The sequence below is a fragment of the Aythya marila genome (assembly GCF_965140915.1).
Source record: "Aythya marila genome assembly, chromosome: 1".
Classification (NCBI taxonomy): Eukaryota; Metazoa; Chordata; class Aves; order Anseriformes; family Anatidae; genus Aythya; species Aythya marila.
In genome coordinates, this window is record NC_139042.1 from 112,571,661 (window position 1) to 112,598,214 (window position 26,554).

Sequence of the window (26,554 nt, forward strand, 5' to 3'; positions counted from 1 at the left end):
ACAGATCATTGTCCAGAACCTCACTCATCATGCTTTAAAATCCCATCTCCACAAAGGACTGTTAATTTCACAAATAAGGCAACCATATCACATAACATTTTTGGTTTTCCATTACATATATATACATATCCCTGACCTTGCTACTGACAAACCATGCCTAATTACATCCCAACTTTATCTTCTAACAGAATACTACAATAAAACATACCTCGGGGTGGTCAGGAGCCCTTCGATCATCCTTCAGTCTCTGCCACCTAGCATTTCTAAACACCTTACCGGCTTCTACCCAGCTGAAATTTTATCTGACTTGATCTCTCTTTCATACAATGCAGCTAGTTATGTTTTGCACTACTAGTTCAGCTGAAAACTGAATTCAGATGGAGACTGGAGACAACAAATAATTGAATTTTGCTGAAGTTGAAGTCCTAGAAGGACTGGAAGAAGGAAGTCAACCTTTATTCCTTGTTAATGAAGGCTTTTGTCATTGAAATGAGAAGAGATCACCATTTCAGAGAGATTACTTACTTTATAACTTCCATTAAACTTTGTGGATGAAATTCTACCTCCTTCAAAGCCCATGGAATACTTCCAAATAGTGCATAATTAACACTAAGTTGTATCATACTCCCTCAAGGTATTGTAGAGTGCCTCGTGTGCTACAGAAGTGCATGACCAGACCATTAGAAAGCCCATGAGAGCCCATCCTTCTTCAGGCTCTACAGAGGTTAGGGCAATGCTTTAAGTCATTGTAATGATCACAAGAAGTACTTCCGAGCCTACATTTTGATTTTTCTTGTTATTCAAGTAACATTGGCAATCATAAAATAAGGATCACCCATTGTTATCTCATACATGCCAGTCACAAAACTCAAAATTCCCTTGTTTTTTAGATGCACCTGCTTTGATTGGTTTTGATTAGGGATTTTTTTCTTCTAATAAAACAGAGCTTCACCATTTTTGTAGTGTGTTTGTCTTAGTCTCTATTAAAACATTTGTTTCTTGCAAGGAGAGAGCATTTTGTGAACTATCAGCAACAGTAGCTTCTTTTTATTGGGTACCGATACTAGCCAAATATTTACCTGGATAATTAACCAGTTCTGCCGAATCTGACAGCACGTTTTACATAGTAGGTGAAGGCTACAAATTTCAGAAGTCACAATTTGTTGTTCATAGCATTTGAAGAATTCATTGAGCAAAATCAAATAAGGATCCCCTCTCCCACAAAGAATATGATTAAATTACAAGAGTAGTTAGATGACAGTGATTTTGATCACTGGAGATCAGAGAGGTGATTTCTAATGCCAGAAAAATTACCCTTTCTGCAGGATTAGTTAGAATATTTAGTGGAAATTAAAATCTGGATACTGTTCTCAGACAAAGACATTTCAGCTATCAATTTAGAAGCAAACAAACAAATAAGGGACTTGTTATAAAAAAAACGGCAGGAAGAAAAACAATGTGTGCATGTATGAGGGGAGATTACACAACCAATTTGTGCCTGTAAGTAAAAGCCTTCATGGAATAAAACATTACCAGAAGAGATTCACACAGGGAGAGGAAAATTGTTTTAAGACCAGTATAGGGCAAGAGTAATATATCAGCTATTCTCTGGCAGCATTTGGATTGTAAGAGAAAATTGAGGATCGCATGAAACTCCCAATGTAGGGCATGCAGAGGGCTGGCAAGATCAAGATAGCCGTCTGCATAGGAAGCCATAAAAATTAGCCCCGTTTATCTCCGTAGTTTCTTTCACAGAAATACATGTGAACAGATAAGATTCGACTCCCACAATTTCCTCCCTCATGAGGAGCTACTGCGCCTTTTTCCTTATGAAACATTTTCCCACCTTCTGCTTCCAAATTCAAGTGATCAAGCTTTATCCTAAATTGCACTTTTTCCAGGCTCTGCATCTGCAGAATACAGTATTCGATTGGTTTCTGCTCTAGATTTACCCTTATCAATACACATGGACAAGCAAGCTTCAGGACATGGACTCCTTAGAACAGAAGCCACCTTCTAAGATTGTATCCCCACCATATCTTCCATGACCAGGCTTTGGTCAGGTGCCACATATAATTAAAAGTTACATGCATTTAAATTCCACACCTGGTGTGTCAGAGCAAGTTACTGTATGCATCTGTTTCCCAAATTTGCTAAAAGACATGAGCAAAAAGGTCCAAAGATTGACCTGTAAGAACTGCATTAGCCATCAGTTATAACCTCTTTAATACAGCCATAAAGTATATTTACCTTTCACGACTGAATTTAACCTAAAGGGGAACAAGGAATATAGAAGAATTAATTTGCTAGTTTTATTTTTAAAAGAGTTGCCAAACTGATAGCATTATCTTCTAAACAGAAGCATCTGGTTTGATTCTGATCTCCCAATATAAATGAGAAGTACCCTCACAGAAGGCAATAGAACTATAAAATCAATGTAAGGAAGGTCAGATTAAGACCCTCCATATTTACTGGTAAGGGTGTTATTCACTCAAGGCATTTGTGGCATTCTGGATCGATCATCAGTTAGTTGTGACATTCTGCACTTTGCTGAAAACGTGCGCTGAATAAACACTGGGAGGATGACAGCTTAATATCTGGCAGCAGTTAAAGAAAAGTCAGGCCATATTTTTCATTTCCAAAAGCAATAAGCAAAGGACCATCCCAACTGCTGGGAATCATTTAAGCAGCTTCCCTTCATGCGAGAACCTGGCAGGGTCACAACACTAGAACAAAACTAAACAAAACGGAACACACCAGAGCATTTACTTATCAGCATCAAAGCACAGAAAAGAGAAGAAGGATTATTTCCTCTTTTGGGTTACCTGGAATTAAACGTACTCCTTCCTCTTGCACTTTCTGCATATCCCACCCCCTCAGTGCAAGACAAGGATTGTCTGTCCTGTTCTGCCTTGAACCTCACTCAGTGTGACTCTTTTACCCCTTAACCAAAACTAATGTTGGATAAAAGAGAATTAAGTGCACAGTCATGGATCAGCACAGTACCCTTGTACCCTAACTGAAAGGCTTCCACTTCAGCACATTTCTGTATAATGAACTCTGTATGTCTAGCGCCTGTTTATCAGACTGAGGTTTGACCAGACATTTAATAATTGTATCAGAAAGGTCAATTACCTTTCCTGAGATCACTCTTCATGAAGACAAACCAAGATTCATTTGGCCCATCCTCCCACTACCCAAGGATGCGGGAAGTAGGGCAGTTGATTAATTTTATTGCACGTCAAAGCTGACTGCTGTGGGTCACTCACAGGGAAATTATTATAAATGCCAGCTGGTCCTTCCTATCAAGGAAAACAGTAAACTGCTTGGGTAGCTGTACTGAGCCGTGCAGCGGCGCTTGTGCAATGAGCAAGCTTGCAACCTTATCAACAGGTCCAGAGCTCAAATGAAGCCTAAGAAATCCAAGTCCCAAGGCTTCTGCCTTAAAAAGGGAGACATCAAGAACTGACTGATCAAGGCTTCATGCATCCCAGAAGGGAAAGTTTCCTGTCTTGCTCTCCCCCCCTTTAAAGAGGGGTGTACAAAGGAAGGCCAACTATCAAAAGGAGTCAGATACAGATCAGTAAGCAGAATTTGGGATGTGTATATGAAATTGTGAATTTTTATAAAACTGATAATTATTATGGTGTTTTTGTTTGTTTTTGTTTGCTCATTTATTGTATTTATTTATTATTAACTCTAATAACTTCACAGGGGAAATCAGCAGTGTTAGAAGAAAACATTCACTATACACACAGACACTTTTTTTTTTGGGTGGGGGAGAGGGGAGAGGGAATAGAAGAAAAACAGAAAACACTGCAAGTTAGAGATATTCATATAAAAAGAAAGTTTCATCAGCTGCAGCTGCCAGTGAAGATTTGCTCAGTTTAAGTTGAGACCCCATTCAATCTTCAGATAAATTAGCCTGAAAAATTTCACGGGGAGACAGGAATAGGAAAGCACTAGACAGAACATTTTTGTTTTGTTTTGTTTTTTATATATCTACCTGCAGAGAAGGTAAAGTTTGCATTGCTGTCTGATCTTCCCTGGAAAGAAACGTGGTCCCTGGAAGCTGCATCTGACTCTGAGTAAAGCTGATGAGTTAAAATAACCCTCTGCACAAGACTCAGTTTGTACAGTTACCTATAGGTGCTTCTAGTTTCATCAGACAGACATGAACAAGTTCACCAGCTAAATGCACAACAAATAAGGGCAGCATGGGATTTTAGTTACAAGCCCAAAAGCAAGTGATTTTCACATGCTTCTGGAGTTCAGCATAAAAACAATGTGTGTGCACATCACTACAAAACACATTATGACATAAGGCAAACAAGGCATTTATTTAGAAAAGACTTGTAAAATAGAATAAATCAGTTAAAAGAGCGATGACAGATAAAAATCTTGGATTCCTTATCCTTTGTTTTAACTATTCCAGTACTCTCTCCTGTGTTCAGCAAGATCATTCCTGCCAGTAAAGTCATGATATTTCACTCTCCCTTGGTTGAAAAATAAATAAATAAATAAATAAATAAATAGTCTTTTACAGCACATTACTTTCTCCTTAAGAGATAAATAAACTGTAATTATACCTGTATTGTCTGTGCTCAAATTGTATAACACCTGCAAGTACACTGTACTGTTTTGAGATTTGGAGCTGGATGGGAGAACAGTGGGGAGGCTAAATGTTTGCTTGCCTTTAATTTTTATTTATTTAATAAATTTAGTTTGTCACAGAAAGTCCTGAAGTCCTGTGATTGACTGGGGATTAATAATCGTGACATCAAGCTGACTGTAATACACTCCTTTTCCAGGAATGTCATGTTTATTGCCTCGAGTGAGCTGCATCAAATTGAAAGTCCAAAAAATTATGTGCCAAAAGCTCCTGTGGGCGCAATTCGTCACCCGCCCTTTTCCAAGCCACTGACATGCAATTAAAATAGCATCATATAAATAGATGGGGAAGGTTTGAGAATATTTTAATTCCTCAGAGAAGAGCAACTTGGACAATACATGAAATTACTTTTTATAGCCCTTCTGTTTTGTACTATCAACTTTGGATGGGAGATTGAACTGAAGGAAAGCACAACTGTGTGAAGTTTGGTGTAGGAATCTCACTTCACTTCCTAACATCTGGAGAAAAAAAAAAAAAAAAAAAAAAAGCAAAAAACATTTTTCAGCAACCCCAATTTGTGTTGTTATTGAGTGTGTAACTGTATGAATAAAAATAAAAATATTTTTGACATCGAACTCTAGCCTTACATTGATGTAATGCTTGAATTTTAGTTTGCCTTTACTTTTCCTGAAGAACTATGACAGAGATATCTAAAATAAGCCCTGTGCAAAGCTCCACGCTTCTCAAAGAAGGTTAATTTTTTATTTTTCAAAATGTATGTATGACTTTTTTGAAACTACAAATATATGAAGTTAGAGGCCAATTTCTCTTCAGATTGCAAAATACAGACTTTCTATTTTTGCCTTTACAGAGCATGTTGCCTTTTTTTTTCTTCTTTTTTTTTTTTTTTTTTTTTCATTTTTTACATCAACAAGTAAAGAAAGAGGGTGACAAATACTGCAGTCTTCCTCAGACTGGAAAAAATTTGGACGGGAATCTGAAACTGTAAGGAAAAGCTTTGTTGTAAATATTTAGGTTTTTCTAAATTCAGTCCAATTTTCTTTTAGAATCAGAAGAAAGTGGCTGATGAATAATTTTGCTAGAAAAAAAGCCCATTTTCTTCTCACCTCCAAGAAGCACAGCTCACAGGATGTCAGAACCCCTAGAGCCATACCCCTCAGGGGCCGCTTCAGCCACTACTTTCTTTCTGTGGGCACAGAAGTTTAATTTGTTAAGCAGTAACATTTTCGTAACATGTGGAAATGGATGCAGAAATATTTCAAAACCTGTTCACCAGGCTCTATGCACTAACTGGGCTCATATACTAAAAAAAATAGCATTTTTCAAAGAAGTTTTCTGGCATCTGTTTATACCAGCCAGGGGCACCAAACCTCCATACACTTATTTTGGGTCACCCCGTTGCTTCCTACTCATAACTGTTTTTTTGCAAGATGTTGAAAAAAACTATTTTTATTTCATGTACAGCGTACACTACAACATTTTCCCTCCTCATAACAGTTGTTTGGCTTGTCACTACATCAGAAATTTTCTAATACCATTTCTGGATAAAATTTGCTTGTCTTTTGTTAAGTTAAAGTAGGTTCTGCTATTTTCTGCAGAAGGGTTCTACTACGCACCTCCCAGGAAGGAGAAACACCCTAAGATTACCAAGTCAGTTTCTAAAAGAAGTGAATTGCAGTTTCTAATATGAACTCCTTATGCATTCATACTAGGGGTAAATGCTAAAACTTAATGGCTGCTTCCAAAGATCTCATTTTTTAAAGTGTATATTAGCTATGCAGACACCACTATAGCAAATAATTGAGTGAAACTAATGCTTTATTTATGTGGCAAAGCTTTAAGTTACTGCAGCAAGGTCAAAGAAAACACAGCACGTAGCTGCCTGGCCAGCAGGTGTACGTCACACCAAAGTGATTGCCAGGGACTGTAAGGAGGGAAAAGCAACTAAAGGTGTGTGAAATGGTATGTAGGCACACAGCAAAAACAAACTGTGCTAGGCAGTGACCACTCTAAAGAAAAGCAGACTGGTATAACCCTGCATGGGATTGCAGAGGTCTCCACATGTTTTTGTCTTGCAATGCAAGGGCGAGAAGCCAACACTCGGCTGATGAAGGGAGCCTGCACCAGACTGCTCAAGTGGCAGCCAGACAACCCGAGACAGGCATCATCCCCCATCTCCTCTCAGCCCTTTCTCAGAGGGGTGACTTGCTGGTTGTCAGATCTTTGGCAAACAACGTTTTTGCCCAGGAGCACGGGGTACACAAGCGGGCACAAGAAAGCAGGGCAGCACTGCAGTGTCTCTCCCTTCCCTCTGGCTGTAAGCCTTCTCAGGAGAGAGATTGCTGTCACTTACCAAAACCTCTACAGTCTTCATCAGAGAGTCTTCTTTTTAAGTTTACCAAAGCTAAAAGCAGCTGTCTCACCCACAGGAGATTAATGCTTACAGGGCAGAGGGGGAACATTGCTCCCACACAGTGCAGCCTTCCCATTACAAAGAGGCAGGGAGGGCAGGGGAAGGGCGGCGCTGGAAGGGACTAAGCCTTTGTAATAAGGCTACATAGACATACTGTGGTTTAGCTGGAAATACACTGCTTTAAAAGTCCAAATCCACTATAATTGAACTGCTACTTAAACATTACATGCTGGCTTCACTAATGGTACGTTTCTGTTTAGAAAACTGTTCCTAGTGGAAACGGACAATCGTTTTTATTTGCTTCTATATTTAGATTCCTGGATAATGCTTATCAGAAAGCTTTTAAATACAAAAAGTCCCAGCTAATCTTATCATGCATAGGTCATGACAACTACTTACAGACAGCTAAAAATTTAGTTTTTAAACCATGCATAATTTGTTCTGGCTCTCCTGCAATGGCCTACACCAAATAGGTGATCAGGAGATGTAAACTGAGTGGGAATTTATACACTTATTTTCTCCATTTCAACCTCACACAAAGAAAAGGTGTAGCTTACCCCATCCAGAAAAAAAAAAAAAAAAAAAAAAAAAATTTTCATACTGTTTCCAGTATGCCATAGATAGAAAACAACATTACAAGGACTATTCCATATTTACTATTATGCTGGGAAAAACTGATAGATAACAACAAAATATGCCTTTGATTTATGGGTATTTGGAGACAACTGAAAATGGACATTTCATGAAGCAATCATCATGCCAGGCACATGATATAAATTAAAATCCGGTTATTATGGAATAAGATAGCTGAAAAAAAAATAAAAATAAAATAAAAATAAAATAAAATAGAGGCATGCTTGAAGAGTGGATTCCTACATTTTTTTCCCTGAAGTGATGGTTCTGGCTACAAGACCACGCTATTTTTAATATAGCCTGCAAAATGAGCAGGCTGAAGTCTTGATGGATTACAAGAGCACCGGTGTGTTAAACAAAGACCTTTTTAACCCAATAGCCTGCCTCTGACAGTAGGCAGAAGTTGATGCTTAGAGAGACATCTGGAAAGGACACAAAACCTACTAATGTTTCCTCAAAGTACTCGTCCACCTCTACCAATTTATGGTTAGGTATTTTCACAGACCTCAGGAGATGTCTGAGTCATGGATTTGTCTTGTCTGTCCTTAAACTCTTGGAAACATTCAGTGCCCACATCCTGAAGCAAGGCATTCCACATGCTGAAAAAGCACTGCTAGTAGTTGACTTTTTATTCTGAGCCTGGCATTTGTTAGCTTCTGTGGATGAATCAGTTCCTCTGCAAAAGAAAAGGACAGCCAATACCCCGTGGTTGATAGTTGCTTGGATCAAAAGGGACCAGACCTTGTTTAATAAATAGTCTTTTACTCTAAGCCTTATTTTGCCTACATTTTTTGAAGGGGAAGAGAACACAGATGTCATCTCAAGTACCTTTTAAAACAACAAAAGACAAGATACAAGTCTGTAGTTGAAAAACCCCTCCCAGCTCTGGCTCTCCTGTCATCTGCTGTGGTTTCAGGATTGCCATGAGACACTCCACGTTGATGAGACCTGTACAGACAGTGCCTTATGGAATCAACCTACATCTCATGCAGCCAGAACATAAAGTCCATAAAGCATTACAAATCAAAGTCAATGTATTTAATTACATCTAAAAACCTAAGTGGAAGGCAATATGTTGTAAACAAGAGAAATAGGCTTCGTTTTATAGTCATCAGCAAAGCTGGAACCTTTGCTGTTAATAACCATCTTCAAGTCATCATACTGAATCCCAACTTGCGTTTCAGCACACTTCACGACAGCATTGCAGTGACTGTGCTTTCCTGACCAAGGGTAGAGGAAGTTGCAATATGAATCACAAAACTGTGAGAGTGCCTGTCATTCTAAGAGGTGGTGATGGGAGAAATCAGCTCCTTTGGTTCCCGTGATAAGTCTGCCTGCTGGCACAAATCTCTCAAAAGTTCAATTCCAAGCCTCTTCAGTCAGTATTTGTGCCAGAAGTACATGAGCAGTCACCTGGTCAAGGAACAGACCAAACTTTTTGGGTGACTCAACTCATCAACAAACCTCAAAGCAACAACTATCAATCATAAAATGCTACCAGTCAGAGATTAAAAGAGCCACCTGAAATAATTCTGACAAAGACTATTCTGCATTCAGATATCACCTTGTCATGATTTGATGCAATTTACTGACATTATTCTGTCACAGCATCAGCTCAGAGAGAGGAAAGAACTGGGGGAGAGGGAAAAAAGGAGAAAGAGAATGAACATTTAATTGCGTGAAGCACCAACCTGGAAGGAATAATTTTTTGTTTGCAAGATTCCTTAAGAAATAAGTTCAAAATAATCTGTTCTTTCAAATCACAATTTTTCAATATGCAGACCTTTTCAATAGGCAGACCTTTTTTTTTTTTTTTTTTTTTTTTAATTTCTGAAATTTTAATCTAGAGTTCGTAAATTAAGTATCATTAGAAGGTGCCATCATCTTTGAGGAAATTAAATGAGTTTGGGGTGGGTTCCTGAGCTAGTCCAACCGTCCCTCACTCCACCCTCCTCCAGCTTCCCATAGAGACTTAAAATGACTCATTTTCATCCTGATGAATAAAATAAAATGCCAGTCTCAAAAGTAACTTTTTTCCCCAAAAAATTCAAATTTGTTACCCCCTATAAACAGAGGAAAATATTGTACCTGGGAACTTCCTACAATTAACCCCACACAGTAAACACTCTCAGGTTTTCAGGATTGAATTTCAACCCTATTATCAGTTCATCTCAAAGCATAACATCTGATTTTATCTCACTTAAGAAATGTCACCAATCATAGTATTATCAGCCCTCTTAAAAACACAAGTATTTGTCTCTGTGTGACCTCCTGCAGGAGTGAATGCCACATAGCTGAAATATGGTCTGAACAGACAATTTTCCTTAATTGGATCCTAATTTGAGCTAATGATAGCATCTATGATCAGCTGGTTACATTCTCAAAAGTAACTGGATTACCTGATATATAAAAGTACAATATTTTTTGTCTGATTTCATTGCTTAAGAAACAGCAGACTCCCTAATAAACACAGCTCAAACTTTTTTTTTAACCCTACAGTCAAGCTGATTCAAAGTGTACAATTAGGTAATAAAGTTCTTCCTTTTCAGCTGGCTCAGGGACTTTTGAGTAAAGACACAATTCCTGCTGCTATATGTGAATACATATATTTGCAAGCAGTTCTCTTTATACTACCACCACTTCCGTCTCAACAGCTTTTGGGCAAGTAAGGTAACCTTCTTGCATTCCAGATATTAGTTCTGTAAGTTAAGGGCATCATAACTTGTCCACTTTTATTGCCCTTACAAAGGACAAAAACATACAGAAGCACAAGTTTATTTATCTCAACACGTCCTTTTTATTAGAGAGCTACTGACTGGGTGATATTCAAACACTCAGACCTTTGGGGCATACTTATTTTACTGCTCCATCTGGAAAGCATCACCTATGAAGGCATAATTAAAAATAAATAAAAATTTAAATCACAAGTATCTAAATTAACTGTATGTTTTGCTCCACAAAACTAAAATTTTTGCATTTTCCAGACAGCATCCAGAGCATTTTTTGCGTCATGAAAGGCTGAGAGAACTGGAATGTTCAGCCTGTAAAGAGAAGTCTGGGAGGCAGAAGGGGATCTTATCAACAAATACCCGAGGAAAGGGAATGAAGAAGAGTCAGCACTCTTCTCATCAGTGCCCAGTGACAGAACAAGAGGCAACAGCACAAACTGAAATACATGAAATTTAATCAGAACTTAAGTAAACTTTATTTATTGTGAGAGTGGTTAAACACTGGAAGAGACTACCTAGCGAGTCTCCGGAGTCTATCATCAGAAATACCCAAAAGCCTGACTGGATACAGCCCATGGCAACCTGCTCTACCTCACCCTGACAAAGCAGTGGGGTTAGACTGGGTGATCTTCAGACCTCCTTTCCAAATATTATGTGAATTAACCCTGAAGGGGTGGGGAAATCACGTACAGAAATAATGAACAAACAAGTAAAAAAGGATTGGTAAAACACTGAAGTGCTACAGAAAACTTTCCATTTAAGTTTGAATAGAACTTGGAAGTAGTTGAAATTATAAGATTAAAATAATTACCTAGAGCTAACATGTTTCAATTTTGAGTAATTAGACATAATTAGCAAACATATTCATCAGGAATATGCATTGTACCCACTTTTTTTCTTCAGTTTACTGTAGTTTCTCAAACAAAAGAAAAATATTTTGCTGGGTACTTAAGAAATTTCTCAACCAAAATCTATTATGGGATCAAAAAGTCAACCAGTTTGAAATGATTTTTTGAAATTAGTTTCTTCCTTGTTGACCTCAATGAACCAACACAGTAATACAGGAGAAAGAAAAGTGGTAAAGCGTATGCACACGCACAAACTATGACTGAATCTTCTTTATGTGCCCCTGGCAAACAAGTCCTCAGTTCTTCATTTCCATTAAGTGACAGCTGTGCAGATGAATGCTTGTAAATAGTAATAAAGCTAGAATGAAAACAAGGCTGAAGGAAATAGTGCTTATGGTAAAAGTGACAAAACACAGCTTGCTCTTTACAAGCCAGGAGTAATTCAACCATCTTCCAAAGGGCCACTTGCAGGTGGATAATAGAAATGAGTTATTCACTGCTCAAAGAAAAATAAATTAATTGAAAGAAAACAAGAAGCTGACAGAAAAAGGAAGCAATATCTTTGCTAGGCCAAAATGCCACGTTCCATTTTACCATCCTGCCAGAAACTTATCTCCAAAATCTTCTTCCCACCAAAATGTGAGTTTGATTTGTTTTAGTGAATTTTCCACAGCTCATACTAATCTCTCTCACACACAAAAAAAGAAAGGATCATGCCATGAAATCTAAAGGAGAACATTTTGGAAGGAAAAAAAAAAAAAAAAAAAAAGTAGCATCACCTAGAATATCAATTTTTTTTTTTTTTTTTTTTTTTTTCCAGAAATCATTGCATCATACAAACTATAAAAATTAAAATATTCAAATGCATTCAGATACTTTTGAATTCAGCAATGTATATGTCTCCATAGTCTATGTCAAAGGTGAAGAAAAGCTACTTCAAGATGTTTCGTTAACCAAAATGTCCATTTAAGATCAGTTCATCTTTGGACTACCAACAAGAAGAGAGTTTAACACAGACCGTCATTTACACTTTGGTGAAAAATAAGGCCAAATTATGCTTGGAGATAATGAATAAAAGAGGCTTTTGTAAGCTCTGCTTGTAGCTCTTGCTACAGTCTATTTTGCTTTTTCTTTCGGTACCAGAGTATTGTATTATAGGACAGCATGTCTACAGAGGCTCTTCAGTCTGCTGTACAAAGGATACCAGTGAAACAGCGAATAAGGTCAGCATTCAAAGTGTTCACCATCCCTCAAATTACGATTTACCTAAACATCTGAAACACTATAATACCAGTGGATTTACCTTTAAAGATGACAAAACAAAGACACTATTTGTCTCACTTTATCTAAAGAAAACTAGAAACGATTACAAGCCTTCATTAAAAGCAGGCAGCGATCTCTCAAACAGCAGAAGTCTTCAATACATCTGTGCAGGTAACTCACAGGTAAGCTCAGCAAAGCAAACAACAAAATATAACAAGAGTACTCAAGAGTACTTTTCTCCAGGCAATTGTCGCATATAAAAGACATTTATATAATCAATGCATCCTCTGGTATTCATTTAATCCATTTATCTTAAAATAATTTGGAAATCCTAGTACATTTTCAACTAAACTTGGCAGAAATGCTGCAAAGATTTCAGTGATTTTTTTTTTTTTTTGTTTGTTTGTTGTTATTATTATTTTTTCGTAAATATAGACTAGAAGCAGAGAAAAGACTACAATAAGTGCTCAGAGAAAAAAGCTACAGTGGTAAGCTCAACCTCTTTACTAGCTAGTAGAAAATACACATAGGGAAGAGTCACAGCAAACCAAGGTCTGTTCTGTTGTTTGCAGAAAGGCTTGAATTTCTGATTGCAACAAAATTAGAAAAGAATAGTGAAAGCAGGTGGTCACCTGCTGGGAGCTGAAAAGCAATGCTGTCCTCTTGTACATCACTGAAACTATAAAGTGAACTTAGCAAAGTTATTTCTTATTGGGATAGCAAAGACAGATGTACTTAGTAACTAATGGAGGCATGCGAGGGGAAACTCCCTTAGGGAACCTGTTAGGTATTTGGCACAGAACATCTTCTACGTTAATAATAGGGAAGAAAAACAGTTATTACAACAGTAGCCGATATGCCATTTTGTGTGATAACACAAAAAAAAAGAAGAGATATTGTGGAAATCACAACATGAAGAATCAAAAACATGTAATGTGACTTAGCTACCGACTGCATGAAATTCCCACTGTTCTCCCTAAATCTGCAAGGTGACCCACACACCTGTGGCTTGGTTTGTTCTGGAAAGTACATCCTGTCAGAACGGAGTGGAAACAAAACTCTGCTCACATCCATGTAAATGTACTATTTGCAATGTCAATCAGTAGATAGATGTTACAAAATAGACTAAAATTCATCCTTTACACAAGTACCTTAATTAATTCTGTATATAATATGCGTCACAGAAAAAAATATCATCTCTATACAACTAAGTTTATCCAACTACATTTCAGGAAGAAATCCATTTCAATATTTTGTTAACCAAAGTCTACATTGGCAATAGACTGCCAGAAGAAGCCTACAATATAAGAAAAAGCCTGTTATCGGTACTATTGCATATTCTAAAGGACAATAAAAGAGCAGTACTTTGTAATGAGATCACACTACCCAATGCAATTCAAGCTATTAAAGATGCAAACAGTTGATGAGATGCATTTTCACACTGTAATGGGAAGGAAGCCCCTTCCATAATGTATGCGTTCATCTACCCAAAAGCATTTTACAGTCCTGACATTTGTTCTCAATGCAGAGAGAGAAAGTATATGCAAAGGCAGAAAGGCTATTCTTGCAACCTCCACACAGGTTTTGAATTAAGTCTATTCTTCATTGTGAGATACAGTTTTCTGCTGATTTTGAACACAGCTCCCCCCTCCCCAGCTGCCTCTTCATCTATATATACATATATATATATAGCCATCTAATTAAATAATTTACTCTTTCAGATGCTGAAGATTCTTAGAAGCATTAAGAATTAAACTTCCTGGATTTCTTTCTGTGAATTATGGTTACTTAGGCTTCTTTGCATCTAAAATATTAATATTCATGGAATGTTATACCTCTTGAAATTTTGTAAACTTCAAAGACCTTTAAAAAACAACCCACAGAACTAAAATGTTTCAGTGAATAAATGATAGTAAACTTTTACTTTTGATATGAAAGCAGAAGTGCCTGTTCTGAAGACATTCTTAATATAAGCACGATAACAGGAGCCACCGTTCTATTGCCTCACACTCTATGCATTTCTTAAACTTCCTGAAATAACCTTTTTTTTATCATTAAACAAGACTGCATTCTGTGACAGGAAGGAGTACTTCAAACTCTTCTGCCCTGAAAGCAGCTATGTTTAAAAGTATAATCTCAAACTTGACTGTGACTGTACAACAGAAGGGGAAAAAAAAACAATTCTCCAATATAGTATAAAACAGTGAAAAAATATTTAAAGTATTATCAAGGGCAATATAATAAAATCTGAAACTAAAATAGCACAGGAAAAAAACACTAAACCCATCCTCCAAGTCAACCCAGTTTTCTGAATGCTTCAATAGCGATTGAACTGGTGAAGCAGGCACTTGGAACACAGCAAGATGGAACAGGAAATGAAATTGCATGTGATGGTAAAATGCCCAAACTATTAAATATTTCCCAACTATTAACTTGGAGCTGGTTCATCCAAATCAATTTGAAAAACTGCTCACTTTTGCAGATTTAAGAACCCTTCAAATTAAAAGTTGATGGCAAATGCAACCTTGAACACCAATTCCCATTTAACATTCTGTCGCTATCCAGACACAGTGATAAGAAGATTACATTCAGCTGGAGGTGGGTGCACTGAAAGATGAGGTTTACAACTACAGCTTGGTATTAATCTGGTTATTTATTATCACCCCAAAAGCACTGAGGGAAGAAACACAAAAATGTATTGCTACAACCCCTTAAAACAATTGCAATGCTTTAGAAGAATTTCAAATTAGGAAACGTATTACTATGATTTTATGTCTCCAACATAGAATAGAGCTTTATATATATATATATATATATATATATATTATAATTATATTTTATTATATAATTATATTATATATTTTTTTATATATATATCATATATATAAAATATATATATAAATATATATATATTTATATATATATAAAACAGAAAAAAAAAGAAAAAAAACTTATTTAATACTTGTAGTTTTCCTCTGCTTTCTCTAAACAAGCAAATATAAAAGTTGTAGCACAGTGGATGTTATTTTGCCATTACTTAAAGGTTGCAGGCTCTTTTCTGACCTGACCATTCTAGGGCTCATAAATTGTCTGGGCTCTACCTGGGACATCTTTAGCCCATTCATGTGTGATAACAGTTATCTGCCAATCAGGTAACTCTCGCTCAGCTTCAGTTCAGTTTTGATTTGGCTCACAGTGATAGCAGACAATTATTTCTGTGTGGACTCCAGAAGAAAATGAAATATGGAAGAGTACGCCTGCTGTGTACCAACGTTCTTGATGTTGAGTACAGGTTTTGTAGTTACTGATTTTATGAAAAAAAATAAATAAATAAAGTTGTTATTCACAGTTGAAAGGCTTTCCAATGCTTTTCTACCATTAGCAATTAAACAAAAAGGATTGGCTTTAAACACTCTTTTAACTCTTCTTACCACTATGAAATAGAGGATATTTTTCAGGGTGCTACATTTTCATCAGCCACTATGAAACAAAATAAGTATTTTTTATAAATAAAGGCAAACAGATCAAAACTAACAACAGAACATGCACAACAGCATTCACAGATCAGGCCATGAGCATCTTCTGAGGCATTTGGCTAAAAATACTGTCCATCACAGATTGTCTTTTGCTATCTACTCTCTTCCCCCCCCGCCCCCCCCCTCACAGAGAAGAGGACATGGCCAGGAAGCACTGAGCATTCAGCAGTGGTTGTTTTGTCTGCTCTTAACAGCAGGTAAAAGCCACACACAACAATGCAGTCTCCCACATGGCAGAGGAACAGAGGTACTGCTTTTGTGCAACCAAAAGTTGCAGCAATCCTAGCCTGCGTCCTTAGGGTTCTGCATAAAACGAAACAGGCTTCCTAACTCCAATACTTCCCAAATCTCACGTCTGCTATGGGTTTACAGTTCTGTAACAATTGAATGAAAAAGTCAGCTGCAAATGCAAGTTTTCTTCCATATCATAGTGTGAACCAAGAAATGAAACCTATCTTGTGAATCAAGCCAGAAACAGAGCTTTTCCCAAAGCATTGTTAGAGAGAGGGACAGGTAGTCATGCCTTAGCATTTCCCCAGTTGTAAGATAGCTTTGTCACTGTCATGGGAGCACAACACATAATAGCAAACAATGAGTATCGGGGGCACAGAATTTCTGTTTGAGCATTAGGTAAGGCACACCATATACCATGCCTTAGTTGTTTTAGTCCATTTATGGATATATTGGTAATTGAGAAGGGCTAAAATATTGAACAGCATACAATATGGCGTACAGTATGGCACTAGCCCTCAACTTCACCTACCATTGGGCAGCACTGCTTAAGTCAAAGCACTTTCCTAACAAATCCTCATACAGATGGGATAGGACAGGGTCACCAAAGCACAACACAGTCCCTAGCACCCAGCAGGTAGGCATGCAAATAAAAAAGAAAACTCAATACACAACTTTAGTTTACTTTAATGAATTCTCAGATCTGAAAATAGCCTGCAAGGTTTGCAAAACCTGAAATTCCATGAGATTTAAACCATTGCTGAAATCAATTAGCTTAATTTACGATGTACTGTTTAGCCAGCATCCTCATTAAACAGCAGCTTCCTATAATTCCAGTAAGGAACAAAGCACAGCAGGTGATATTTAAGTACGGGCTAGTGACCTAACATGTGCATTTCCAGCTTTTTTAATTATGCTGATTTTTCAGAAGTCAATGGAGAGTAAACTAAAATGTATATAAAATAAAATAAAATAAAATAAAATAAAATAAAAGGCATTTTAAAGCATATTTATTATTCAGTAAGACCTGGGACTGATACTGAAATTGTATTTAAAGAATTTATTATAAATAAATGAAGGAAGAGAAAAGCACTATCCCCAATTTTTTTCCACCTCTTTGCCTTTGGAGATCATAAAACAAGGCAAACTGGCCAAAAAGCTACAACTTCTTCAAATAAAAAATCGTCTTTGTGACTGGCTCCAGGTGATTTCCAACTGAAGACATAATTATGTAATTGCAAAACAGTATTGGATTTTTTTGTTTGTTTGTTTAGTTTGATGGAAGAACTAATAAAACGTTAAAGATTCTGAAGTAAAATTTTACATAAAATTCACACCTCTCACCTTCACTCTTGGGCTCTGGGTTGGCTTTAACATTGGAAAGAATGCCTTTGGGCAGTAGAGAAAATTAGATTTAGAATACTGAATTAAAAATTGGCATAATCGATTCAATTATAAAATTGTATTTGGGTAGTTCTACCCATAATGCTATACAAAGATTGAGATTGTAGCAGACATTGCATTACCCTACTTCAGCTTTGTTCATCAAGTTCACATGGCTTGGAGAGCAAAGGAAACTTAGTGTTATGAATCTATCCATCACTAATTTTATGTATTAGTTACCCCAGAAAATTCTACAAGTGTCAGGTAATACTGCCATCCTTTTTTTTCCTCGCCAAATACTCAAATTTGTTAGTACCAAGCCTACATAGGAATGGTAATCTCTAGACTAATTCATTCACTTTCACTAGAATTAACTGCAGCACCTAATACTCCCTTGAATGGAGACTACTGAACTTCAGAGCACTCTCCCTGTTCCACTTTAACTGGGTATCTCACATTTATTTTAATAATTGTTATGAGAGGGTCTCCATGACATTTTAGTAGTATCAGCTGCATCAAGTATCTTTTCACTGGTAGGATTTTTTTTTTTTTTTTTTAGGGGGTGGTATTTTCTGTAAGAGCACTGTGCTGCACCTCTGGAAACATGGAGTATTCTGCCAGTTTAATCAGCAGCCCCCAGATGTTCTTGGCCAAATCTCTATTTCTAAGCTTTCTTTACTGCACCAATTCCTCCCTCAGTAAAATAGGATAACTGATTCTCTTTAAAAAGAGCACACTCAATACTACCATGCAAGGGATAGGGTGCCTCACATCACTGTGTGTTGAGCTTCTAGCATGATGACTTATGCAACTAGATGTCATTTGTCCTCATCCTCGCTTTTTCCCTGGTGTCAAGTAGAAAGGATGGATGTTTAGCATCTCCCTATCCAGACTGCTGTTTGGGAGGTGTCCTGATTTTGGTTAGGACAGAGTTAATTTTCTTCCTAGTAGCTGGTAGAATGCTATGTTTTGGCTTAGGATGAGAACAGTGCTGATAACATGCTGGTGTTTGAACTGTTGCAGAGCAGTGCTTACACCAAGCCAAGGACATTTCAGCTTCTCACTCTGTCCTGCCAACGGGCAGGCTAGGGGTGCAGCAAGAGCTGGGAGGGGACAGATCCAGGACAGGTGACCCAAACTAGCCAAAGGGGTATTCCATACCATCTGACATCATGCTGAACATATAGGGGTGGCTAGCCAGGGGGAGGAGGGCCGGACTGCTCGGGGTTAGGCTGGGCATCGGTCAGCGGGTAGTGAGCAATTGCATTGTGCATCACTTGTTTGTACACAGTAGTAGTACTATCATCATCATCAGTATTGTTATTATTATTTTTATTATTATTTTCCTGTGTTAATAAACTGTCTTTATCTCAACTCACAGGCCTCACTTTCCCACTTCTTTCCCCCATCCCAGAGGGAGGGGGGAGGGTGAAGCAATGGCTGTGTGGTGTTTTGCTGCCAGCTGTGTTAAACCACAACAGTAGGCACAATCCCTTTTAATAGGGCATGTAACCCCACCCCCAACCTTGATGTAGTTATCACCCATGAAAGGCTAATTCATTGTAATCAAATATTATTTGATTTTTAGAAGCCTCTATCAAAGGATTGGCTTGACTAAGTGGAGGGAAAAAAAGAAAGAAGTACATTAACCAATTGTAACAACCAAAGACTTTGGAGAAAATGCTTATAATTATTTCACAACAGAGGCAGGAACTTACTCACATGCATCGATGCAGGGAATTTAGCACGACTGCACTGCACTCAGCCTCAGTCTGCTCTGCTCCATCAGCCTTTGCTCAGCAGTACTGTGTCAAGCAGGCTGAAAAGAGAAATTTACATACACGTGATTGCTGGTATTGTTTTTCACTCATCTTTATTTACAACCTGTAGAAGAACATTTGACATTGGCCTTTATATTTATTGGAAAATATTTTCAAATCTATCTGACCATAGTTAGAAGATTGTGGTACTCAGTAATGTGTCAAGTAGAAACATCACTGATAAGATAACCCAGGAGCATTACAACTCATGTTTATTTTACCAATACTGCACCAGTTTAAATGGAAAATTCTTCTTTTGTCTCATTTCATCATTTTTATGGTGCTAGAGAATTGAAAAGGTTCCAAACCACTGATATTTATGACCACAAAGAAAACATGGTTTCCTGTAGGAGAAACTACTCTTTCAACTTTGACATTAGGCTTGAAAGAAGAATGGCTTGAGATGAAGTACTTCTATTTTATGTTCTGCTTCTTGAATGAATGCCTCATCATTTTCTTTTCTAAAACTGTGAAAACTAAATTATTTCTCAGTCCAGATTCAGAATAAAATACCACGCTCAGTTACATTTGAAATAAAACATACACACAGGTTTTGAAACAGGAAGAGTCACCTATAGCCTTTTTAGTGGAAAAAAAAAAATAAGAAAAATCTAGGCTTAAACAAAAAAAAAGTGCAACCATAAAAACAAACAAACAAACAAACAAACAAAAAACATACAGCATAAACCTGGCAGTGGTGGTCTGCTATGTAACCAATGGTAAAAATAGCAGGGATTAAAATATAGCAACTTTCCTTGATACACACAGAAAACTCCTGAGGATCAGCAACAGCACAGCTCATGTGGAATAAGCTGTAAGACACCACACTGCCATTGCACATCATTAGCAGCCACTGCTGTATTTCACCATTTTAGCAGAACTGTTTGGATTTAAAAATACCATTTCTGCCAAAATTGACTTATATCTGATGGATAAAAGCAAAAAAAAAAAAAACAAAACAAAACAAAAAAAACCCACTATTTTCTACATGGCATCTTTGTCTTCTGTAGGGTGGCAGTAGACAGGGACTGTCATTCTTGAAATCGATATAACTTTTGGTACAAATTCTTTACCTCATACAGAATAGTTTAAGGAGCAAAACAAGAGGATGCATTTGCCTACACAAGTTGGGTAAAAATGTAAAATCTGTTGATATATTACATAAAGCAGGAAGAGAACAAGGAATCATAAGGTAAGAAGTAACCAGTAAATAAACAACAACAACAACAACAAAATCTGTTTAGATGAGCCAAAAGTTTGTCTCAGAAAGCAAAAAAATTTACAAATATACATTTCTAGATATCACAAAATATGCTACAGAAGTTATAATATTTACTGCCAGTAGTTGAAATCATCCTTTTCACCTTTGTCCTGCCTCAACATCTTCCCTCTCCTTCCCTTTTTTCTTGTTTTATTTACATAAGGCCAGGAAAAAAAAAATGGAGAAGGCTAAAAGTGATCCCCACACACTGAACAGCAAGAATGCACTTCACGTGGAAAGTTTTCTCCTTTTGAAACAGGGTGCAATACTTTGTTTTCTCTATTTAACTTATTTCTCTGCTGCAATGTGAATACATATAATGAAATATAATACATGTATATATGGAGATATACACGCAGTATACACAAGTATTTATGACTTGATCTTGAAGGTCTTTTCCAACTTATCTGTATCATTCTATGAATCTCATGTAAAAGCTGAGTAGACGAGCAAGAGCAAAGTAATTATTTAAAAGGCAGAAAGGAATCAAGACAGCTGAACATACTCCCCAACTATTCCATTCCAGATGTTAATACTGACAGTTTCAGATGTTAGAAGGACAATTTCCACATTAACCGTTCATAGTTAGTTTTGTTTCGCTTTTCTAAATTACCCATCTCTATGCTGAAGCAGCTCCTGAAAGCCTGGGGATTCCCCTTCAAAGAAAGGGCAAGAACCCTGCAAGGCACAGCTCCTCCAGGGGTGAGATGGGAAGAAGAAAAAGGATGAGAAAAGCAACCAAAAGATTAGCTGGGAGTAGGAGGTGAGGTGCAAGTACATAAAAAAAAAAAAAAAAAAAAAAAAAACAAGAGTGAGGAACGAATCTGCTAAAGCTCAAATAGGTATCATTCCTGATGACTGGACTGAGACCAAACAGATTAAGAAACAACTCAGTGAGAAGAACTGCTGAACACCTCCCGTACATCAAGTCTGCTCTGATACAAATATATCTGGTAACTGAAATAGAAAGAAGAAAGAGTCAAATGGGATAACAAACACAGCTACTTCCATAAGAGTATTTGGCAGCATTTCCCACAAATTGAATAAACTTGATGAATTCCAGATTTACAGTTCTCCAAATCAACCCATGAGTCACAACAATTTTTCATTCATTCTAGACTCTGGTTTTCAAGATATAAGGAATAAAATAGAAGAAACAGGAAAAGACACTTCCTTATTCACAGTGCTGTCAGAAAAGTAAATGCGATACAACTTCCAAATTCTATCTTTCTATCACACTTGAGATCAAGAGATACTTGGCCTTTGTAATATTCATTGACTTCCAGGGATTCAGAAAGAATCGAAGACGACACCCTCTCAAGAGATAATGTTTGCATTTATAAGTGTTGAAGTCAAGGTATACCATTTCATCCATTTAAAATACATTTCTTCATACTTAAGCCCATAATTTTTAATACCAATCGATGAAGTCATAACTTAATGTCAGATCTAAGAAAATTTCACAGAAAGAGGAGTGTTCACAGAAGTGCACTATGAAATGCTTGGTTTATTTGCACCACAATTGTAATGGGATGTTTTCTGATGCCTCAAATTTGTTACAACAGCATTTATAACCAAGAACTAGTGCAGGATCTTATTAAGAAGCGTTCCAAACTGTAGCCCAAAAATTAAAATCCAAAAGCATGACCTGTAAATACACTACCTGTTACTGTTTGCTGCTGTCATCTGCTGCTGAAGTGATCCGAGGCTGCCAGAAACCTAATGTTACAAGCCCTTGCACACACACATCTGTAATTACCTTCTTTAAACAGCAAACACAAGCAATAAGACAACTTCTCAGGACAGTGCATTTGCAGGTAGTAACTGAAGTTGAAACATCTGTACCCACATTTAAGAGTGTATCATTTAGAAACCGAGATACATGCTGGTTCACAGCGCAATGTAAGTGGAAGGGGAGAGGGGAGTAGAAAAAAGAGAAAGGGCAGTACTCAGTGTTAAATCGCCTGTGCCTCCTGGAATACAAACCTTTCAGGGAGCTTCAACAAGAGAAGAGTGCAGTTTGTTTTTTTTGTTTTTTAAAAGCTGTGATAACCAAATTTATTATGGTAGTTTTAAGGAAAGCATACCATGGAATACACAAAATTTTGCCTTCAACTATAGCTTTATTGCAAATGCAAAAATCTGTTCATAGTATCAAAAGTGCCACCAAAAGAATTAGCAGCTCAAAGCTTTCCACAGTTTGTGCACAGCAAAGGGAAATGGATCAAGTCTAAACCAGAACCACAACATTAGATCCAGGCAGGGTATGTGCGGGAAGGAAAGAGTGCAAAATCAAAACTATAAAGAATTTGCAGAGTGTGGTGGGTCAACATCCTTATCTTCCAAAAAAAACCTGCAGACGAAAGGAATTTAGAAAGATATATGCATTGCAAAATTCTCCAGATGACCCAAGTGGATTGAAGTGACTGAACTCTTAAAACAAAAGGGCAGTATAAAATAAATTTGCTTGTGCCTTCCCTTCCTCCACAACTTCCAATGAACTGGGTACATAAAGCTATTTTGATTGCTTGTTAGCAGTTATTCTGGGAAGACGAAAGGGGGAGAAAAAGGTGAATAATGTTTACAATTTTAGGCTACCTTTGCATTTGCAGAGCCTCTTTTTTGATCACAAATACAGCATTAGGAAAACAGTGCAGAACAAGTCTTGATTTCTTTTTGTATCCTTCACATAAATGAAAAAAGTGTTTATATCTGATAATATCACACTAGGAATATTTCTCAGTATGGTCCTGAGAAACCCTACTCTTTAACAGAAAAGTCTGAGCCTTCTTTCAGAAGGAATATTATAGCAGCTTACACCTTTCATCTTGCAACACCAGGGTATTTTAAGGGGAATATATGCAGTACTCATAAGGCTAGTGAGGAATACATTTACTTTCTGCCCCAAATCTGAATGAATACACACAAACACCATATAGGCCATCACCCCTCACCTATTTTATTCTTTAGAAGCTACGTTCTTTAACAGTAGCCAAAGCACATTTGGTATAAAATTATACTTATTTGTTCTACAGCAACACCAAATGCATTTGTGTACAAACTGCATTTGCAACTATTCCAAAGGGAATTTAAAAGTACTTCACAATGTAAGAAGAACATTAATGTTAACGCGCTGTTTAAGTATTAATTTGTTCTTAAACTGTATATACACCATATCTCTGGGCACAACACACTTCACAAAGAAGAAATAATAATCCAAAGATCTATAACAGCAAGGTGCATATGACTGGTACTTTAGAGCATAATTACCTGGAAGACAGAAACAAATCACTTCAACTTGTGCTCTGAGGATCGGTCTCAGAAGAAGGGATGAAGGATCAGCCTACTTGTATTATTTCCCTTAATAATATTAGAAGAGTAACAGAACTGCCCCTGGTACTTAACAGATATAGTAAACACAGCAGTGCTAGCAACTGAAGGGTAAACTGGGCAAACTGAGTATTTTCAATGAAAAAAGACCGGCTCCTACATTCCTGGAAAAGCTAATACTCTTCTACATGGAAACTATATTGCAGGCTCATCCTTTGTTCTAGCAGAACATTTCCAGCTCACAAATGACCCTGAAGAACACAAGCAGAAAATCCGCTTGGCTCATATCGTGCAGTACTATGCCCCAAGGCACAACTGAGGTTGCACAGGTAGGAGCTGGCTGCTTGGTCCCATTGATTACATCCATAAAATGCACTTAATAAATTAACAGAGAATGCAGTAATTGAAAGGCACATGTAAAATAATTGTGTACGGAGTCCACTTCGGATCAAAGTGATGTTACCATGATGGTTATATAACCATATTTTTATGCCACATACCAATTCAACAGGAAACAGCTTAAAGCCCTTCACCCCTCAATGGTAACAAGGACGCTAAAGTTTTCAGCCTATTTCACATCTCCTAAATAATTAGATTCACACACATGAATGTATACATACACACACACTTTTTCTTCTCTTTAAGGAAGAAGGTTTTTCTGGCATATCAGTCCACATGACCTGCTGCAACTCTTTTTACTTTTCTCCAAGGGAAGCTTTCCTCAGTCTACTACTGCAAATGATCAAAGAAGCGGGGACAGGGGCAGAAGGAAATGGGGAGAGACAGATCTTCCCTACCACTATTCCTTATCACAGACAAAAATGACATATCCAAATAAATATTAATAAAAATATGACAAGTTAAAATTCAACTAATTACTTATCAGAAAATGGGTGAATTATTCTTATCAAGTTACACACATCAAATTGGATAGGTGATGTACTGTTTGCTGTGAAGACAGAAAGCTAGTTAGCCTCTAGATTTGCTCATCTAACAACAAACACCTGGAGATGGAGAATATTAACATTAACATCTGAGAAATTTTTTTTTGACTGACTGGACAGAGAGCAAGTAACAGTGCTCTGAGATGCTCTTGAGTTTAATTACCTCTTCTACATAACTGAGTTCCATTCTCTCATGCAAAAAGGACACTGATCTGTTTTTAAATCAGAATTTTGCCTCACTTCTGTGAGATTGGATTACACTTCAAAAACTGAGAAACACTACTGGAGATCAGGTCAGATGGAGCCACTGACATTTAAAATTCAATTAAAGTCTAAAACTATCACATAAACAGTGATGAAACCCAAGGAAATAGGAATTAAACTCTTTCCATGGTAGAGATTAAAATAGAACAGGCAATTAATATCTGGAAAGGATATTCTGCAAAGGCTTCAGAAACCTAACATATCAGTCTACCACATATACAAGAGAGGACCAAGTCAACAACTGGACCCAAGGTTCAATTGTTACTTCAGAACAACAGATGCAATCATCTGGGATTTCCACAGGTAATTGCTGACAGGCCTACCGTATCCTAAAGGGCTAACAAAGTATCATAATTCAAGAGCCTATTACTTATTCTGTGTCCTTGATTTGCAGCATTTATTTCAAAACAGACATGCTTGAGTTGTTCATCAGCAACACAAACATTTTGTTCTCTTCACCATGATACGAGATGAATATTGCATGTGCAACCTGAACCTGAACTGTTCAGATGTAAAGAATTCAGGCATGTGAGGAATTCAATGCATGGCATGCAATGTTTCCACTGCTAAAAGCTCCGATTAAAACATACCCTACTGAAGCTCTGCATGGAAAAAAGAAAAAAAAAAAAAACGAAGAGAAAATTTACAGCTAACTTTCACAACATCACATAATCTTTGATGAAGTGCCTGACAGCTTATAAAGTGTGTTACTGCCTGTTATTATAGCAACAGATATGAAGGAATATGATGTATATCAATTTTTTGCTTTCCTGAAGCTCACCAGGCATTTGAATTTTACCTGCATCCTTCTCTCAAACACAATGGCAAAAGATGGTCAGCAGCTTTACCTCAGGTCTGGCAAACCACACAGAACAGCAATCCTGAGTAAACCCATCCACAGAAGTGTTTGTGCCCTAGAAAAACAAGGGGCTCAGAAACCCTGTGATGAATGGAAACATCAGTCTAGGAAGAGGCGGCAATCATCAAAAAGAGATAGAAAGAAAGGACAGGTCACTTAATGCTTCCACCAGTGCTTGACCTGGGCACCAAAGTAAAAAAACATTTTGAGACAAAGCTGGAAGTAATGAACAGACACAGGCAGAACACTGCACACAATAGATGGAACAACCACAAAGACTGGAATAGGATTTATTATTATTATTTTTTTTAATCAAACCTCTAAATGCAAAATCACAACTGTAACCACAAACTTCAGCAAAACAGCAAGCACTTAAGTGGAAAAAACTGAGGTTTAGGACCCCCAAA

General features: G+C 37.2%; 1 long non-coding RNA gene across 1 annotated transcript in view; it reads right to left on the bottom strand.

The window, feature by feature from the left end:
* LOC309873920 overlaps window positions 1-19,489 on the bottom strand; it is a 175,041-nt gene extending 155,552 nt beyond the window's left edge. The window contains exon 1 of the long non-coding RNA XR_014316757.1: window positions 19,392-19,489. This is a non-coding gene — a long non-coding RNA (uncharacterized lncRNA). The remainder of the gene's footprint in view (window positions 1-19,391) is intronic.
* Between the last annotated feature and the right edge of the window lie 7,065 nt (window positions 19,490-26,554).